We start from the raw sequence: 16,817 nt of genomic DNA on the forward strand, positions 1-16,817 counted from the left end.
ATTCAATGAGTTGGTCTAATGGGAATCCGTGATGTCATCTGCCTCCTCCTTGCTTGAGGAACAATAGAGGAGCAATAGAGAACAAAAGAGGAAAGGCCCAACCCCCACTGCTATGTCATGACCACTTATTGAGATGCGCCTTTCAGTTGTTAAATTAGGTGTTAAATGAGTACTTAAATAAGTTGAAAAGGAGACTGGAGTGCCATTTTAAGTTTTAATAAAGTTTTGTGTTTCTTGTTTTGTTGCTTTGTTTCTGTCAAGCCTGCTCCCATTCCCACTCTCTGGCGCTCGAGGACGCCAGGAGGCCCATCATTACACACACCTGTCACCATCATTACACGCATCAGTGCTTCATGGGACTCACCTGGACTATATTACCTTATTGATTGCCTCCCCTATATCTGTCACTTCCTCAGTTTCTTCCCAGTATATGCATTTTTGTTGCTATGTTTCCCCTGTCCAGACGCTGTCCTTGTTTTGTTTCATGTCCATTTATCCATTAAATCTTCACTCCCTGTACTTGCTTCTTGTCTCCCAGCATATGTCCTCACAGAATGCAGACACTAATATTGGAAGAATTGTTTTTTTGTTATGTTTGGGGATGTCGGGTCCGGGTGCCGCTGCTGAAGGAACCGGGGGGTGGCTCAGCTGGCTCGTCGAGCTTCCATGCCGTAGCTGGCTCGAGAGGTTTTCTTGCCTCGGTTGGCTTAGCAGGCCCTCATCCCACGTCATGCCTCAGCCCGGCTCGTCCAGCACCCGCGCCTCGGCCGGCCCGTCAGGCTCGCCCGGGGGGGGGGGGGGGGGGGGGTACTCTCACGCCTGTTTCCGCTCCCCCTCTAAGGCGCTCAAGGGCACCAGGTGACCCATTATTACGCACACCTGTCACCATTGTTACGCGCATCAGCGCTTCATGGGTCTCACCTGAACTCTTACCTTATTGATTGCCTCCCCAGGTAACTTAACTAAATGGCTATCGCCCCGTAGCTTGCACTTCTGTCATCATGAAGTGCTTTGAAAGGCTAGTTAAGGATGTATCACCTCCACCTTACTCGACACCCTAGACCCAGTACAATTTGATACTGTTCCAACAGATCCACGGATGACGCAATCACCGTTGCACTGCACACTGACTTATCCCACCTGGATGAGATAAATACCTATGTAAGAATGCTGTTCATTGACTACAGCTCAGCCTCAGCACTCCATAGTGCCCACCAAGCTCATCACTAAGTTCAGAGCCCTGGGACTGAACCCCTCCCTGTGCAACTGGGTCCTGGACTTCCTGACGGGCTGACCCCAAGTGGGGAATGTAGGCAGCAACACCTCCGCCACGCTGATCCTCAACAGGGGGGGGGCCTACAGGGGTACGTGCTCAGCTCCCTCCTGTACTCCCTGTTCACCCATGACTGCATGGCCATGCACGTCTCCAATTCAATCATCAAGTTTGCTGATGACACAACAGTGGTAGGTCTGATTACCAACAATTATGAGACAGCCTACAGTGAGGAGGTGAGAGCCCTGGCGGAGTGGTGACAGTAAAACAACCTCTCCATCAACGTCAACAAAACAAAGGAGCTGATCGTGGACTAGAAGAGACAGCAGAGACAGCACGGCCCACCCACATTGACAGGGAGAGGGCTTGACCCCTAAGAACCTCACTAACTTCTACAGATGCACCATTGAGAGCATCCTGTCAGGCTGTATCACCACCTGGTATGGTCAATTGCACCCTCCGCAACCACGGGACTCTCCAGGAGCACACTGCTTGCCCTCCAGGACATCTACAGCACCCGGTGTCACAAGAAGGCCAAGAAGATCATCAAAGACCTCAGCCACCCGAGCCATGGCCTGTTCAACCTGCTAACATCTAGAATAGGGTTGGGCAATTCCAGTCCTCGAGGGCCTGATTGGTGTCACAGTTTTGCCCCAGCCACATCTAACACACCTGACTCCAATAATCACATAATAATGATCTTCAAGTTAGAATGCAATTTGATTAATCAGCTGTGTTGTCTAGAGATGGAGAAAAAGTGTGACACCAATCATGCCCTCGAGGACTGGAGTTGCCCACCCCTGATCTAGAAGGTGGAGACAGTACAGGTGCATCAAAGCTGGAACGGAGAGACTGATAAACAGCTTCTATCTCCAGGCCATCAGACTGTTAAACAGTCACCACTAGTGGCCTCCACCCAGTGCCCTGCCCTAAACCTTAGTCACTGTTTTAGTCGGCTACCACCCGGTACTTTACCCTGCACCTTAGAGACTGCTGCCCTATGTACATAGAGTCATTGAACATTGGTCACTTTAATAATGTTTACGTTCTGTTTTACCCACTTTATACAGTACCAGTCAAACGTTAGGACACACCTACTCATTCAAGGGTTTTTCTTTATTTTTGACTATTTTCTACATTGTAGAATAATAGTGAAGACATCACAACTATGAAATAACACATGGAATCATGTAATAAGCAAAAAAGTGTTAAACAAATAAAAAATGTATTTTATATTTGAGATTCTTCAAAGTAGCCAACTTGATGACAGCTTTGCACACTCTTGGCATTTTCTCTACCAGCTTCATGAGGTAGTCACCTGGAATGCATTTCAATTAACAGGTGTGCCATTTTAAAAGTTAATTGTGGAATTTAGTTTCTTCTTAATGCGTTTGAGCCAATCAGTTGTGTTGTGACAAGGTTGGGGTGGTACACAGAAGATAGTCCTATTTGGTAAGAACAGGTCAAATAAGAAAAGAGAAACAACAATCCATAATCTCTTTAAGACACGTAGGTCAGTCAATTAAAAAAACTTCAAGAACTTTGAAAGGATGATCGGATGATTTCTGTGGCAGCTTGTATAGTTCTGACTCTCTTGCCCCCTCCACTGGGTATACCGCAGTACTTGATTTACTCTTAAAGGTTTCATTCTATAAGATCTGAATCCTAACTTGAGATCTGTGCATATCACTAGGATTGGAATGAAAGGATTAATCTCTTAAAGCAGAAATCAACAGTTGAAACGATGACAAAGAGCTTCCCCTGTTTTGGTAAAAAGCTGAGGGATGGGGCTGGAGAAATGTAACCACTCAATGTATAGACAGAGCTATGGATTCAAGGACTGGGCATCCATGATATAAAAATTATAGTTTTAACCAAGTTTTGAGGCTATACAGTGTTGGTTTGTTCAAAAACATTGGGGGGGGAAACAATCTTATATTTTGGGTTCTGATTGGGTTTGACAGTTGACCTGAGCCCATTAGTCAATTATAAGCCATATTATTGAAGTATCAATTGGTGCAGATCATTCATTTATGAGTCTAACAATTGATGTAGCAACTGCAGATTGCCCCTTTAAGCCTATTTCTCACAGATTGGGAGAAACAGAGTGTGGATTTACCAGTGTAAGACCACCATGTCTGCTTGTCAGTGTCCTGCTATTCTAGTCAAATGTGAATAACCACAATGTGGTGACCTATATTAGGTGTGAATGTGGTGGGTGAATGAATGATATGCAAGGTTCACACATTCATAGCTCAAATCCTGTGTGGGTAGATGGGCTGGGAGGGGTTTATAAAGATGCTCAGGACTTTTGAGGACAGTCTGAGAAGAAGACAATATGGCTGCCACATCTGTCTTGGTCCTGCTGGTCACTCTTCTGCCCCCTCAAGGGCTCACAGGTAAAACCAAACTTTACCTACCACTTCAAACTATCACATGTCCACTCACACTTCCACTCACTCTGGCGGTTAAAAGAGGATGACATTTGACCTTCTAACCATGGACAGCAGAAAACTGCAAAGTGACACTGATTTGGTTGAAAAGCAATAACATAGAAATTCACATGATGATCACAAATTCTAGTCTTTGAATTTTAGCCATTTAAAGCCCACTGTTGTTAATTTGGGTTTCATTGGGGATATCCCTATGTCTCTACCAGCCCACCAGGACTCTGGCATTGTGAATGGAGAAAAGACCAAAAGCAACTCTAATGGTCTCTGTGCAGGAGAGGAACAAGGAAACGGAAAAGAGGGAACATATGTGTGGGGGCTTTCTTGTCGCACTGAAAATGTGTTATATTTGCTTGCTGCTTGCTGCAGCAATGTGCAAAAGATTGCAAAACATAGTTTCCGATGCTGCCTGACTGTCTAGCTTTAATTTAGATGATTATTAGCAACCTGGAATGTGGATACCATCAAGAAACGGTTGTCATTTCTACAGTTTAAATTTGGTTTCAGTCATTTTAAAGTATAAATGAGTTCCCTCCCCCCTCCATTAAAAAAAAATATATGATTCATATTATTGTATTTTCTGTAAATATTTTTACTCAAACCACCCCATCAGCCAGATTGGACTCCCTCGCTGTAGAATGTTCTGTGTGCTTAGAAGCTCAGTGAGTAGTATGTTGTTTCCTCTTCATTGGGGTGTGATAAGTAAGTCAAAGCTTATAGAGGAAAGGAAGTACAATAGCTACAGTGATATCCTCCAAGTTAGTGGAAATTCACAATCTATATTTTCAGTGAACTATTGCCATTCAGTAATTGTTTCTTTGTCCTTGTAGTGGTGTATAGCTGACGGTTGTGATTGGTGTTCATAACATTAAAAGTGGGAACATTCGGCTCTCAGGATTGGTGTGAAAAGTTATTACATCAATGATTACGATCCCGAAACACACAAGAATGACATCATGCTGTTGGGGGTAAATGAGAGGGAAGTAATGAAGTGTGTGTAAGGGGTAAATAGAAACATGTTATAAACACCTATTCAAATCAGGTGTGATATATATGATTTTATACGATTATCTTCCCAGAAGGGAATTGTGTAGCATACAAATACTGAATAAACCATTTGCAGGGATATTCTACCCTGCCCGACACAACACATTGTAGACAGGGGTGACTGCCAGAGAACTTGGAGACGAGCCATACCCACTTCTATGATATGTGCCGGTGGTACTGCTGATGATAAAGGCTTTTGTCAGGTACGGTTATAAAGCATAGATAATTCTGAAATGAATAATAATAATCATAATAACATACAGGTATATTATATAAATATATACACTGTGTGGACAAAACATTAGGAACACTTTCTGCCCTCAGAACAGCTTCAATTCTTCAGGGCATGGACTCTACAAGGCATCGAAAGCATTCCACAGGGATGCTGGCCCATGTTGACTCCAATTGGCTGGGTGTCCTTTGGGTAGTGGACCAATCTTGATACACACGGGAAACTGTTGAGGGTGAAAACCCCAGCAGCTTTGTCGTTCTTGACACACTCAAATTGGTCCGCCTGACACCTACTACCATACCCCATTCAAAGGCACAAATATTTTGTCTTGCCCATTCACCCTCTGATCAAGGCATAAAAACCCTTCTTTAACCTGTCTTCTCCCCTTCATCTACACTGATTGAAGTGGATTTAACAGGTGACATCAATAAGGGATCATAGCTTTCACCTGGATTCACCTGGTCAGTCTATGTCATGGAAGTTGTCCCTGCTACACTCGCATTAACATCTGCTAACCATGTGTATGTGACAAATAACATTTGATTTGATTTAATGTTTTGTACACTCAGTGTATGTGTATATACACTACATGGCCAAAAGTATGTTGACACCCCTTCAAATGACTGGATTTGGCTATTTCAGCCACACTCGTTGCTGACAAGTACATAAAATAGTGAGCCCTGACCTCATCCCCATCGAACACGTTTGTGATGAATTGGAACACCGACTGCGAGCTAGGTCTAATCACCCAACATCAGTGCCCGACCTCACTAATGCTCTTGTGGCTGAATGGAAGCAAGTCAGGGCAGCAATGATCCAATTTGGTTGAGGTCGAATAATTGTGGAGTCCAGGTCATCTGATGCAGCATTCCATCACTCTCCTTGGTCAAATAGCCCTTACACAGCCTGGAGGTGTGTTTCGGGTCATTGTCCTGTTGAAAAACAAATGATAGTCCCACTAAGCGCAAACCCACCTCACCCAATGTGAAATGGATCTGCTATTTTCTATACTTTAGATCCGGAATCCCCAACAGAAGATAGGCAGCTAACTAGCTACTAGCTAGTAGTCAGTTGGCCACTGCTAGCAGTCATCAGCTAACCTTAGCCCGGTCAACTCCTGCCAGTCTGCACAGTGCGATTAAAACCAGAGCATACCGGACTGCTTTTTCTCCACCAAATCTCCACAAGCTCTGAACCTTTTCACCTGGATCATTGCAGCTAGCTAGCTGCTATCTGAGTGGCTACTCTTGACTAACATCTCTGTCCTGAAGCAAGCACCAGTTAGCCTGGAACTAGCCTTGTGCTAGGCCCATCTCCCGGCTAGCTGAAGAGGTCCATCAGCCACTCCTTGGGCTACAATACTTATTTTGCCAATTGGCCTGGACCCTTTTACTGCCTACATGGAGCCCTGCCGATCCATCACGACTGGTCTGCCGACATAACCATCCGAGGGGGCTACAACAAACTCTTTCATCACGATGTCTCCCTAAAGCCCTTCTGCTAGCCCCGGCCTGTTAGCTGTCTGAATCGGCATGTCTCCAGCTCGCCTAGCTACTCACTGGTCCCTATGATCACTTGGCTACGCATGCCTCTCCCTAATCTCAATATGACTTGTTCATTGCTGCTTTGGTTAGTGATTATTGTCTTGTTTCATTGTAGAGCCTCCAGCCCTCCTCAATATGCCTTAGCTAGCCCTTGTGTTCCACCTCCCACACATGCGGTGACCTCACCTGGTTTAAATGGTGTCTCTGGAGACAAAACCTCTCTCATCGTCACTCAATGCCTAGGTTTACCTCCACTGCATTCACATCCTACCATACTCGTCTGTACATTATGCCTTGAATCTATTCTGCGCCCAGAAATCTGCTTCTTTACTCTCTGTTCCGAACGCACTAGACGTACAGTCAATAACACAATAGACTTAAAGCCTTTAGCCGTACCTTTATACTACTCCTCCTCTGTTCCTCTGGTGTTGTAGAGGTTAATCCAGGCCCTGCAGCGCCTAGCTCCACTCCCATTCCCCAGGCTCTCTCATTTGTTGACTTCTGTAACCATAAAAGCCTTGGTTTCATGCATGTTAGCATTAGAAGCCTCCCCTTAAATTGGTTTTATTCACAGCTTTAGCACACTCTGCCAACCTGGATGTTCTTGCCGTGTCTGAATACTGGCTTACGAACGACACCAAAAATCCTGAAATTTCCATCCCTATTTATAACATTTACTGACAAGATAGAACTGCCAAAGGGGGCAGAGTTTCAATGTACTGCAGAGATAGCCTGCAGAGTTCTGTCATACTATCCAGGTCTGTGGCCAAACAATTCGAGCTTATACTTCTAAAAATCCACCTTTCCAGAAACAAGTCTCTCACCGTTGCCGCTTGTTATAGACCCCCTTCAGCCCACAGCTGTGCCCTGGACACCATATGTCTCAAGTAAAACTGTGAAGGACATTGGCGTTACTCTGCACCCTGATTTCTCTTTTGACAAACATATCAAGACAGTTTCAAGGAAACACTTCAGCGAGCAGGCCTTTCTAATCGACCTGGGTATCCTGGAAGGATATTGTAATGAATTTCTTCTTCCGAAGAGGAGAGGCGAAACGGATCAGAGGACCAATACGCGGCGTGGTAAGTGTCCATGGTTCTTTTTAATACGTTAAGGTACACATGAACAACTGATTACAAAAAACAATAAATGTGAAAACTCAAAACAGTCCTATCTGGTGCAATCACAGAGACAGAAACAATCACCCACAAACACACAGTGAAACCCAGGCTACCTAAGTATGATTCTCAATCAGAGACAACTAATGACACCTGCCTCTGATTGAGAACCATACTAGGCTGAAACATAGAAATACCCAAAACATAGAAAAACAATCATAGACTGCCCACCCAACTCACGCCCTGACCATACTAACTAAATACAAAACAAAGGAAATAAAGGTCAGAACGTGACAGTACCCCCCCCCCCCCAAAGGTGCGGACTCCGGCCGCAAAACCTTGACCTATAGGGGAGGGTCTGGGTGGGCGTCTGTCCGCGGTGGCGGTTCTGGGGCGGGACGCGGACCCCACTTCACCATTGTCTTAGTCCGCCTCCGTGGCTTTCTCACCATGGCAACCCCTCTCATGACCCCACTGGACAGAGGGGCAGCTCGGGACAGAGGGGCAGGGGCTCTGGCGCCCCTGGGCTGAGGGGCTCCGGCAGCAGCGCCGGACAGGCGGGAGGCTCCGGCAGCGGCGCCGGACAGGCGGGAGGCTCCGGCAGCGGCGCCGGACAGGCGGGAGGCTCCGGCAGCGGCGCCGGACAGGCGGGACGCTCCGGCAGTGGCGCCGGACAGGCGGGACGCTCCGGCAGTGGCGCCGGACAGGCGGGACACCTCCGCAGCGGCGCCGGACAGGCGGGAGCACCTGCAGGGAGGAGACAGAGAGACAGCCTGGTGCGTGGGGCTGCCACAGGAACCACCAGGCTGGGGAGACCTTCAGGAGGCTTGGTGTTAGGAGGAGCCTGAAAGACCGGGCTGTGGGGGAGCACTGGAGCTCTGGTGCGCAACCTTGGCACCACTTCCCCAGGCTGGACAACTACTCTAGCCCGGACCCTCCAGAGTGCAGGCACAGGTTGAACCGGGCTGTGGGTAAGCACGGGAGATCTAGTGCTTACTACACGCACCTCTCCCTTAGGCTCCACTCCCACAGTAGCCCGGCACGAGCGGAGCGCAGGCAGAGGACGCACTGCACCCTCCCAGCGCCCCGGAGACACAGCACGCAGAGCCGGCGCAGGATAACCTGGACCAAAACTGCGTACCGGCGACCAGACCCGCTGAGCAGGCACCATACGCCCTGGCTCAATACCCACACTCGCATGGCACTTTCTGGGGGCTGCCCTATAGCGCACCGGGCTATGGACACGCACTGGCGACACCGTGCGCTTAACCGCATAACACGGTGCCTGACCAGTAATGCGCTGCTTATAATAAGCACGAGGCGTGAGCTCAGGTCTGCTACCTGGCTTAGTACCACACCTCGTCTGCCCCCCCACAAAAATTTTTTGGGGCTGCCTCTCGTACCTGTCGCACTGCCGTGCTGCCTCCTCACGTCGCCGGCTCCTCTCTCCGGCTGCCTCTGCTCTCCTAGCTGCCTCCACCTGTTCCCATGGAAGGCGATCCTTTCCCGCCAGGACTCCTCCCAGGTGTAGCAACCCTTGCCGTCCAATACATCCCCCCATGTCCATTCCTCCTGTGATGCTGGCCGCTGTTGTTGCTGCTGCTGTCGTCGCTGCTGTTTTTTACCACACCGCTCGGTCCTTGGTGGGTGGGTGATTCTGTAATGAATTTCCTCCTCTTCTTCCGAAGAGGAGAGGCGAAACGGATCAGAGGACCAATACGCGGCGTGGTAAGTGTCCATGGTTCTTTTTAATACGTTAAGGTACACATGAACAACTGATTACAAAAAACAATAAATGTGAAAACTCAAAACAGTCCTATCTGGTGCAATCACAGAGACAGAAACAATCACCCACAAACACACAGTGAAACCCAGGCTACCTAAGTATGATTCTCAATCAGAGACAACTAATGACACCTGCCTCTGATTGAGAACCATACTAGGCTGAAACATAGAAATACCCAAAACATAGAAAAACAAACATAGACTGCCCACCCAACTCACGCCCTGACCATACTAACTAAATACAAAACACAGGAAATAAAGGTCAGAACGTGACAGATATTGACCTCATTCCGTCAGTAGAGGATGCCTGGTTATTCTTTAAAAGTGCTATCTTCACCATCTTAAATAAGCATGTCCCACTCAAAAAATGTAGAACCAAGTACAGATATAGCCCTTGGTTCACTCCAGATCTGACTGCCCTTGAAAAGCACAAAAACATCCTGTGGCGTACTGCATTAGCATCAAATAGCCCCCGCGATATGCATCTTTTCAGGGAAGTTAGGAACAAATATGCACAGGCAGGTAGGAAAGCAAAGGCTAGTTTTTTCAAACCAAAATTTGCATCCTGTACCACAAGCTCCAAAAAGTTCTGGGACACTGTAAAGTCCATGGGGAACAAGAACACCTCCTCCCAGCTGCCCACTGCACCGAGGCTAGGAAACACTGTCACCAGCGATAAATCCACGACAACTGAGAATTCCAATAAGAATTTTTCTACGACTGGCCATGCTTTCCACCTGGCTACCCCTACCCCGGTCAACAACCCAGCACCCCCCACAGCAATTTGCCCAAGCCTCCCCATTTCTCCTTCACCCAAATCTAGATAGCTGATGTTCTGAAAGAGTGGCAAAATCTGGAAGCTAGACAATCTAGACAATCTGGACCCTCTCTTTCTAAAATGATCTGCCGCATTTGTTGCAACCCCTATTCTAGCCTGTTCAACCTCTCTTTTGTATCGTCTGAGATCCCCAAAGATTGGAAAGCTGCCGCAGTCATCCCCCTCTTCAAAGGGGGAGACACTCTAGACCTAAACTGTTACAGACCTATATCTATCCTACCATGCCTTTCTAAGGTCCTCAATAGCCAAGTTAACAAACAGGTCACAGACCATTTCGAATCCCACAGTACCTTCTCCGCTATAGAATCTGGTTTCCGAGCTGGTCATGGGTGCACCTCAGCCACGCTCAAGGTCACACTCAAGGTATTCATCGACCTGGCCAAGGCATTCGACTCTGTCAATCACCACATTCTTATCGGCAGACTCAACGGCCTTGGTTTCTCAAATGACTGCCTCGTCTGGTTCACCAACTACTTCTCAGACAGAGTTCAGTGTGTCAAATTGGAGGGCCTGTTGTCCGGACCTCTGACAGTCTCGATGGGGGTGCCACAGGGTTCAATTCTCAGGCCGACTATTTTCTCTCTATATATTAATGATGTCGCTCTTGCTGTTGGTGATTATCTGATCCACCACTACCCGCCCGTCCAGCATCACTACTCTGGACAGATCTGACTTAGAATATGTGGACAACTACAAATACCTAGGTGTCTGGCTAGAGTGTAAACTCTCCTTCCAGACTCACATTAAGCATCTCCAATCCAAAGTTAAATCTCAAATCGGCTTCCTATTTTGCAACATAGTCCCATTCACTCATGCTGCCAAACATACCCTCGTAAAACTGACTAGCATACCGATCCTTGACTTTGGCAATGTCATTTACAAAATAACCTCTAACACTCTACTCAGCAAATTGGATGCAGACTATCACAGTGCTATCTGTTTTGTCACCAAAGCCCCATATACCACCCACCACTGCGACCTGTATGCTCTCGTTGGCTGGTCCTCGCTTCATATTCGTTGCCAAATCCACTGGCTCCAGGTCATCTACAAGTCTTTGCTAGGTAAAGCCCCGCCTTATTTCTGCTCACTGGTCACCATAGCAGCCACCAGTAGCACGCGCTCCAGCAGGTATATTTCACTGGTCACCCTTAAAGCCAATTCCCCCTTTGGCCGTCTTCCCTTCCAGTTCTCTGCTGACAATGACTGGAACGAATTGCAAAAATCACTGAAGCTGGAGACTCATATCTTCCTCTCTAACTTTAAGCACCAGCTGTCAGAGCAGCTCACAGATCATTGCACCTGTACACAGCCCATCTGTAAATAGCCCATCCAGCTACCTCATCCCCATATTGTTATTTATTTTTTTGCTCCTTTGCACCCCAGTATCTCTACTTGCACATTAATCTTCTGCACATCTATCACTCCAGTGTTTAATTGCTATATTGTAATTACTTCACTACTAGGGCCTATTTTTTGCCTTTCTCCTTCATCTTCCCTCATTTGCACACACTGTACGTTTTCTATTGTGTTATTGACTGTACGTTTGTTTATTCCATGTGTAACTCTGTGTTGTTGTTTGTGTCGCACTGCTTTGCTTTATCTTGGCCAGGTCGTAGTTGTAAATGAGAACTTGTTCTACCTGGTTAAATAAAGGTGAAATTAAAAATAAAATAAAAATCTGCTAGCATTTGCCTTTGTGTTCTGCATTTTGTGTTTTGAACTAGCAAAAAAACGTTTCATTATTCACAGGTCTAATTCTCTGATAGCATGGCATGGCAGGCAACACACTTCTGAGAACAAACTTCTCAGCAAAGCAAAGGCTCTTCAAATCTACCAGATTTAAATATATACATCAGTGTCTGTGTCAGTGTCTGTGTCCAGTGTCTCTGTTTATGTTAAAGGTGAATCAACAGTTGTTTATTCTTATGCTGTAAGTGGCTATTTTATGGTTGTAACTTATAAAATATATATTTTATCATTTGAAATTCTGAGTAATTACTACTTCAGTAAGGAAATACACTCTATTCAGTGACCTTCGGTATGGAAACTGTCAGATCAACACATTGCTTCGAAAAAAATGTATTGCAATTGCTAAATAATTCCAATAGATGGCAGGATAAGACCACGAATTAAATTTCAGAGGCTTCGTTTTCCTCCTTCCCTTCGCCTTCACAGTAAAACTGCTTCGCGCGCTTCTTTCTGTCCCCTTCCACACTGCTAACGCAAGAGAAAAGACTGAACATCATTTGAAAAGATTATTGTGAATTACTATAATGATGATTCATGTTTATTATGACCTATTTTCATGCTCATGTTTTGAAATTATACTTGATTACTATTTCAATAACGATTATCAATCATCCTGAACTTAAATTGAGTCACCTCTGGTCGAGAAACGTATTTTCCGAGTACATGCATTGTCAAATCGCACAAGCGGAGGGAAATTTGTTAACCGCGTGGGGTGCATGATGTAATTTATTGACAGGCTGTGGAAACTGCACTCTTGTCGTTTCTATTCCGAGGGTGTATAATCGCACTGTCATATCAGAAGTTTAAATTATTATATAATACATGTATAAAAGGGCTATAGTTATTTATTGTTTTGCTCTCCCAAAAGCAACACAGGCCTAATACGAGATAGATATACACTAGTTCAAAAGTTTGTGGTCACTTAGAAATGTCCTTGTTTTTTAAAAGAAAATCATATTTTTTTATCCATTAAAATGACATCAAATTGATCGGAAATACAGTGTAGACATTGTTAATGTTGTAAATGACTATTGTAGCTGGAAACTGGCAACTATCACTCCTGTGTTCCAATCACACGTTGTGTTAGCTAATCCAAGTTTATCATTTTAAAAGCCTAATTGATCATTAGACAACCATTTTGCAAATATGTTAGCACAGATGAAAACTGGTCTTCTTTAGACTAGTTGAGTACATTAAAATGTATAGTTTAAGAAACAGACGCCCCACAAGTCCTCAAGTGACAACTTATTTAAATAGTACCCGCAAAACACCAGTCTCAATGTCAACAGTGAAGAGGCGACTCCAGGATGCTGGTCTTCTAGGCAGAGTTGCAAAGACCTCCCACTCCTCTTTCTATTCTGTTTCGAGCCAGTTTGCGCTGTTCTGTGAAGGGAGTAGTACACAGCGTTGTTCGAGATCTTCAGTTTCTTGGCAATTTCTCGCATGGAATAGCCTTCATTTCTCAGAACACGAATAGACTGACAAGTTTCAGAAGAAAGGTCTTTGTTTCCAGCCATTTTAAGCCTGTAATTGAACCCACAAGTGCTGATTCTCCATATACAAAACTAGTCTAAAGAAGGCCAGTTTTATTGCTTCTTTAATCATCACAAACATTTTCAGCTGTGCTATCATAATTGCAAAAGGGTTTTCTAATGATCAATTAGCCTTTTAAAATGATAAACTTGGATTAGCTAACACAACGTACAATTGGAACACAGGAGAGATGGTTGCTGATAATGGGCCTCTGTACGCCTATGTAGATATTCCATTTAAAAAATCAGTCATTTCCAGCAACAAAAGTCATTTACAACATTAACAATGTCTACACTGTATTTCTGATCAATTTGATGTGGTCCTTCTGTAGCTCAGTTGGTAGAGCATGGCGCTTGTAATGCCAGGGTAGTGGGTTCGATCCCCGGGACCACCCATACGTAGAATGTATGCACACATGACTGTAAGTCACTTTGGATAAAAGCGTCTGCTAAATGGCATATATTATTATTATTATTATGTTATTATTCTTTAAAAAACAAGGACATTTCTAAGTGACCCCACATTTTTGAATGATAGTGTGTACAGTATATACTATGTAAAGTAATTAGTAACCATTTTAGAAAATCATATGACACATAGTCTTTGGTTGCATGCTATTTTTTTATGTAATTCAAATTGCTGCTAAAGCCTATATTTTGTGGTCTTTTGCTGCCATTTATAGGAAATATTTAGCAATTAAAAGTTATTCAAATAAAGACATTGAGCAAAAAAAATCCCCAAGAACACAGTGTCCTCAATCAGCCTAGCAGTTAGACTGTTGAGCCAGTAAAAGAAGATTGCTGGATCGAATCCCAGAGCTGACAAGGTAAAAATCTGTCATTCTGTCCTTGAGCAAGGCAATTAACCCACTGTTCCTGGGTGCCAAAGATGTGGATGTCAATTAAGGCAGCCCCCCGCACTCAGGACCTCAGACTGGGTCAAAGGTTCACCTTCCAACAAGATAATGACCTTAAGCACACAGCCAAGACAACACAGGAGTAGCTTTGGGACAAGTCTCTGAATGTCCTTGAGTGGCCCAGCCAGAGCCTGGACTTGAACCCGATCGAGCATCTCTGCAGAGACCTGAAAATAGTTGTGCAGCGAGGATCAAACCTGAGAGCTTGAGAGGATCTGCAGAGGAGAATGGGAGAAACTCCCCAAATACAAGTGTGCCAGGTTTGTAGTTTTTTACCCAAGAAGACTCTAGGCTGTTGCCAAAAGTGCTTCAACAAAGTACAGAATAAAGGGTCTGAATACTTATGTAAATATGCTAGCCTTTTATATTTAATACATTTGCAAAAAAAAAACATATATATTGTTTTGCTTTGTCATTATTGGATAGTGTGTAGGTTGATGAGGCGAAACAAACTATTTCATCCATTTTAGAATAAGACTTACGTAACAAAATGTGAAAAAAGTCTGAATACTTCCGAATGCACTGTAAGTCCCTTGTCTGTTCCACTTTGTTCTGAGTCTCTTCTGACAGAGGCATTGGGTTGTCCACAGGTGTGTCCTGTTTGTGGTCAACTGTGTGTTCTGCAGGTTCTACATCAGCACTTTCCATTTTTGCTCGATACACCCATGACGGTATTTAATATCTGTAGAATTCATTGTCGTTGTCCCGTTCGAGTTCTTCCATTTGTCCATTACTTTTGTTTGTTCCTCTTTTCTTTGGCTTGGAGTTTTGCTGTGTTTAAACTTCAAGGGGCAAGTGGTCCTTTTCTTTTTTTTAAAGTCTGAATAGGGCCGAGGGAGAATACTATTCTGTGGAAGACTACCTTTATTTTTCAGTGCTTTGTTTTAGACAGATTAGAAATAGCAGGAGACACAGAAGGAGTGAAAGTGGGACAGGCAGAAGCAGGAACTGAACCCCTGACTTCTGGGGCAGCAAGATGGCCAATTTCTTTGGAATTTTACCTACTCAATCATACAACCACGTATCGTGTGAGGAACTTGGGCCCCCATAGTGATTCAATCCATCAGAACCACCAAGAGCTTGCCACCTGGTCAAACTGAGCAATCGGGGGAGAAGGGCCTTGTTCAGGGACGTGACCTAGAACCCGATGGTCACTCTGAAGAAGCTCCAGAGTTCCTCTGCAGAGACAATGCTCAGCAAGTAGACTGTTGTTTTCTCTTCACAGAGGTGTGAATCTGATGGTTGTGGTTGGTGCTCATGACATTTCAAGGCAGGAAAGCTCCGCTCGCAAGATTGATGTGAAATATTACCACATACATCCTGGTTACAACTCTAAGACATTTCAGAACGACATCATGCTGTTGCAGGTACGTGACAGTGGAAGAATGCACACATGTCAGAATGTCTCTTAGCTTAGCACACCATTGCCCAGGTAATATATGCCAACAGACCTGAGATGAAATAGAGAAAAAAATAAGCAAACATATTGAGTATGTTCAAATCCAGTGCAGTAATCATATTTGAAAACCTTTTGAAAATGTGCATAATACTGCTTTGCATAATATCATATAGCTTACTTGAGAATTGACTGTATCTAACTACAGTCATATGCTCCAAATATAGCTCGTCAAAACTACGCCGAAAAGCAAAGCTGTGCAACAGATCCCTCTCCCTAAGAAGACAAGCACATCAAGGCCAAATCCTACTGTACTGTAGCTGGGTAGGGTGCCACTAAAACAGTCGGAACTGCAAACCCACATCTTCTGGAGGTGAATGTCACCGTCGTAGACAGAGCCTCCTGCCAGAGATCATGGGGGAACACTGCTACCATAACCCCATCTATGATATGTGCTGGTGATACTGTGGCTGGTTATAAAGGTGTTTGTCAGGTATGGTCATAGAATGTAGTTAAGGTATAGTCTGATAATGCATTCATTATAGAGAAATGACTTGATTTGCAGAGTAACTGTTTTTAACCAAGTATTACAGGGAGATTCAGACGGTCCTCTGGTGTGTAAGGGGACAGCAGTGAGAGTTGTGTCCTTCAATGAAAAAGGAAACTGTAACAATCCCAAGGAGCCCAACGTCTACACAAAAGTTGCCAAGTACCTCTCCTGGATCAAGTGTATCATAAAGTATTAAGGAACCAAATGGAGACATTTGTAATTAATAAAATGTAATTTATCAAACAGAAAATACCATCAGTCCTTAAATAAACTCAGTGCTGTGTGTTAGCGTGAGTGTGTGAGAAGAATATGAATGTGCTTGTAGGAGAGAGTGTCTATGCATGCATGTGAGTGTGTCTTTTCCATCTTTCACTTCAGACCAAGGG

At 44.7% G+C, this 16,817-nt stretch overlaps 1 pseudogene; it reads left to right on the forward strand.

The window, feature by feature from the left end:
• Window positions 1-730: 730 nt before the first annotated feature.
• On the forward strand, window positions 731-16,627 carry LOC124037406 (annotated as a pseudogene).
• The last annotated feature ends 190 nt before the right edge of the window (window positions 16,628-16,817 follow it).

This window comes from Oncorhynchus gorbuscha, linkage group LG06 (genome assembly GCF_021184085.1).
Source record: "Oncorhynchus gorbuscha isolate QuinsamMale2020 ecotype Even-year linkage group LG06, OgorEven_v1.0, whole genome shotgun sequence".
Classification (NCBI taxonomy): domain Eukaryota; kingdom Metazoa; phylum Chordata; class Actinopteri; order Salmoniformes; family Salmonidae; genus Oncorhynchus; species Oncorhynchus gorbuscha.